General features: G+C 33.7%; 1 protein-coding gene across 1 annotated transcript in view; it reads right to left on the bottom strand.

Moving 5' to 3' along the window:
- The window catches only part of Alas (5-aminolevulinate synthase), a 144348-nt gene extending 140282 nt beyond the window's left edge, over positions 1–4066 (bottom strand). The window contains exon 1 of the mRNA XM_076177282.1: positions 3939–4066. The gene's annotated coding sequence lies outside the window, so the exon portion shown is untranslated. The remainder of the gene's footprint in view (positions 1–3938) is intronic.
- Between the last annotated feature and the right edge of the window lie 543 nt (positions 4067–4609).

Raw genomic sequence — 4609 nt, 5'->3', positions numbered from 1 at the left:
GTGAAACCTAATACAGTAACCATATACTTGCAAAAAAGTAAAACAAAACAATAATATAGTAAAAATCATAATAACAAACCACAATACATGTATGTCATCCCAAAAACCCATCTTTATATCTTTAACTTCAATCTTCCTCCACACATGTCATGGAAACACGGATAAGTGGAATTCACATTTTGCTCCATGTGTCATGTAGATCTGACAGGTGCCACACGCACTCTCTGGTATGTGGCACTTGTTGGTGCCAAGGACAAGTTGCAACAGCTACAGCCTACTAGGCTATTTTGGTTCCTTGTGCTCTCTTACAGGGGGGCTGATGCTGCAATGCACTTTCAAACAAAGAAGGTTTTCCGGGACCCGATATTAATTTACTTAGTCAATAATGATAATAATAATAATAATAATTTTATTTGGCAATGAATCAGATACATTAAATATGTATAATGAAAAGAACACACAGTTTGAAATTACAATTACAATTGCTGAGGATAACACAAAAAAGCATGAAAGCCTATTTCCATTGTGGTCATCAATTGTTTATCCTTCGAACTGGAGGAACTTAATTACTGCTACCAGGTTATCACCCAAAAAGATTCAAATCTATGTTTATATTATTATTATTAGTATTATAAAAGAAATACCAAATCATAAACTTAGTCACTTTAAGGTATGGGAACTTCTCTATCAGCTTAATAAATTCATCTGGCTTTAGCCAGAATAAGTACAAAATGATTCAGCTAAAATTGCAAGGTGGTGGCCATAACAAATACATCACTCAAAATAATGATCATTATTCTGCATCTTGTATAACAGTATTTTGTTGTACTACACGAGTAGGGGAATTGTACTGGATGACTTGTTACTTTGAACATGAGTTAACATAAGATAATCTTCCCTTACATGTGAATCAAACACTGACCTTCAGACTAAATAATATAAAAATGTTTACTGAAGAAAAAAAAAAAAAAAAAAAATATGAAGATTATGATTATCAAGAAAATGAAAAAGAAGAAAGAAATAGATTATTAAAAAGAAAATTATGATGATAATGAGGATCAATAAAATGAAAAAAGAAAAAGAATGTGAAGAAGAAAAAGGAGAGGAAGAAGTTGAAGACAATGAAGAAAAAGAGGAAGTTAGGAAAAGAGGCAAAAAAAAAAAATAGTAATTGTAAATTTTATTTCCTAACAAGAAAAAACTTACTGAAGAGGACATAAAACAATCAGTTAACAAACTTACTAAATCCGCATTACAAAAAATCCCAACAAGGAAAGAAGTGTGAATATAAGAATGAAGGAGACTGCAAGAGACCATAAGGCTTACACTAGGCAGTTGCATGTACATGACCACCTTCTATCCCAATCCATAGTTATTTAACCTTCTTTTAAAACAAAGTTTCTGCACTCGTAACCAGTTTGTAGACCAGTTTTAGCCTATTCTACTAAAAAAAAAAAAAAAAAAAAAAAAAAAAAAAAAAAAAAATAGATAAATAAAAAATAAATAAATAAATAATAAAAAATAAATAAATAAATGAATACAAGTTGAGAAAATAAAATCAGAGATAATAACAATGACAATGACGATGACAGTGACGTTGATGACAATGATGATAGTGATGGCAATAACAATTGTTTCTTCAAGTTTCATCAACCAGAAACACAACACCACCACCAAAGCTGACAATGTTCATTAGACCTTCTGATATACTTCTCTAGGCAGAAATATTGACCTATTATCTATGCTGTATAGATATGGGCTTTCTTCTATCCCAAGCTTCTAGTAGTTGGGGACCAGTCACCAAATGTCAGCTCTTCTCATAAGAAAAGATGAAGGAAATAGAAGGAAATATAGCTGAAATTGATTGAAGTTGACACCGAGAAATCTTGGGCCCAGTCCAATGACCGAGTGTCAGCCCTTCGGGGCTGCACCTCCTGACGGAGGTGAGGGTGCTGACAGGTTTTGAAGACAAGTGACAGAGACAACTTTGACATCCATCTTACAGGACTACCATTTGGAGGTACATTACTGGCCCATGCAAATATAAACAGGTTGACAAAAGCAATTCCTGCAACACACATATATAAACATACATACATATGTACATATATATATATATATATATATATATATATATATATATATATATATATATATAATCTTACATCTAGTCAAACAGTGTGGGAACAAGAAATATCTTCTTATAAGACTCCCCACCTCTTAATGTTACATATTTCAAAAAGCCTCAGGTAATCCAACAAGCTTATCATAATCTTCTTTAAAAGTAAAGATATTCCCAGACATGATAACCCACTCCGGCAGAGAATTCCAGTATTTAATAATACATATTGAAAAACCATTTGCCCTTAGGTTTGTCGTCCAACGTGTTGGCCATTCCAACTTAAGAAAATAACCCTTGAATTTTTTTGTTACTGAACCATTATCCAAACATGATTTGTTTACTATAATCAACTTTACTCCTTTAGAATTGATAATATAGTACCGGAGTAGCAGTGGATATTGGGGAGGAGGATAATTTTACCTCGTATATCCAAACACTTCCCAAATCCTGTGACTAAATTAGTTTGGATATGGTAATGATGGTAAATATTTAGAAGTGCACACCTACACAGTATTGCAACAGAAAGTTAAATAATAAACTTGTAAATCAATGTAATATATTATGTAATATGTTAATATATAATATGTTAACATGCTTTCATTTTATTTGATTTTATTCGGATTCAATCATACATACAATAAAATACAATACAGGTAAGACTAGTACTATACATAGTAAATATGTATAATATGTTATTCTTGGCAGAAATCAATAATAGAAAAAATTGCTAAAAAAAAAAAATAATAATAATAAATAAAATAAAGACACTCGGACTTCAGACTAAGCTCGATAACTATTAATTTTTTTCCGAGAGGCAATAAGCGAGATGCAAGGATGATCAGTCACCCAGGTGGAGCCAAATAAAGAGGGAGGGAGGGAGGGAGGGGTGGTGAATGGGAGTGGAGTATGTAGGGTTGAAATAGGGGGGAGTGGATTTATGCCTTTTTGACTTTGACTACTTCCCCTGTGCGAGAGGGAAAAGCCCTTGATAAATGTATGTATTTTCATAATCTTCAAGCACAATCATATACTACTGGCAACTATTCCTCTTCTCCAATATAAGCCAGCGATATGGAAACTGTCCTACACTAATGTAATGCAGACAAATATTTTCCCAAGGAAATTTATACAAGGACCTTTCCCATACCAGTCAGCAAAAATCAAGGGTACTATCTATTTAATAATTTATGTAGCAAGACATATTTTCCCCCCTTATAATGGAGGTAACAGTCAAAGGCACATACCTAATCCTACCTATTCCACTCCCATCCACCACTTTTCCCTCTCTATCATCTTAGCTCCTCATGGATGATGGGTCATTCCTGTACGAGTATCCCATAATCCTGCCCACTGCCCTGGGTCAGAAGCAATGCAGCAAGACACAGTACATCCACAGCAAGGCCACTTTCCATAACCGCCGACTTCCTTTTTTCGTCCCCTCATGCAGAAAAAGAGAAGACGGGGAGAAATCCCTTCGGGCTGCGTCAAAAATCATTCACACGTAAGCAGTAAATGCAGCCATAGGTGTGTTGATCCAACACAACTTTAACCCGGTTAGTTACGGAGTAGCATGACAAAGTAATATTAGAATGAAAACAAACATATAAAACCTGTTTTTGTGGACTTCCGACTGCCACATAAATTTCCAATATAAGCTTTATATAGAATAATTCGATCTCGCGCCTAAATTTTTGGAAGGCCTGTTCAGATTTATAAACACTCGTTTTAAAAATAGATTCAAGTTGTGCTATTTTCCACTTGTTATATCAAGTACATCATCCTTCTCTCAAACATTATCATCAAAACAAGTACTTACCTTTGGTAGTATTATGTCTTTCCCCCAGTAATAACTGAAGCTAGAGTAAGCCGCAGTAAAAGCGATTTATTAAGAAATCCACTTCCTTACACTCCACATCAGGCTCAGCGAACGGACGAGTCTCAGGACAACAATGACGAAATCTTCAACGCATGCGCTAAACATTTATTTATCGTAACTACAACCAATCTCAAATAAAAATTACATAGAAATAAATCATATATAAAAGATAAAAATATAACATATAATTTCTTGACATGTCAACTGTACGATAATCTTGATATGAAAATAATCATACATTTCTAAGAGAAGTAGGTATGTTTTGTTAGCGGTGGTGCCGTTGCCCTACTTGGCAATAGTTTCGTAATTGAAAGAAGTACGATCGATACGAGGCTCTTTTAAACATAGCATATTTTTCTCTATTACATGATTCTTTGCTTTTGTATATCGACTAACCGTCTTCCAAATTTTCAAACAGTTAACCTCTGTGATAGAATAAAATCTTTGTATGTGTGCATCACATAAAATCTATTCTTGGTTTATATACTACTGTATGTTTGCATGAATGTTTGTATATAATGAAAACAAATATTGATGAGGTTGGACCATTACTTATATTCTGCGATTCACCTGAAACACACATAACCATGCAAAGTGACGTTGATCAAGCT

This window comes from Oratosquilla oratoria, chromosome 40 (genome assembly GCF_046742065.1).
Source record: "Oratosquilla oratoria isolate Oo_2021 chromosome 40, ASM4674206v1, whole genome shotgun sequence".
In the NCBI taxonomy this organism is placed as follows: domain Eukaryota; kingdom Metazoa; phylum Arthropoda; class Malacostraca; order Stomatopoda; family Squillidae; genus Oratosquilla; species Oratosquilla oratoria.
The sequence above is the reverse complement of the archived record's forward strand: the minus strand, read 5'-3'. Positions and strand labels throughout refer to the sequence as shown.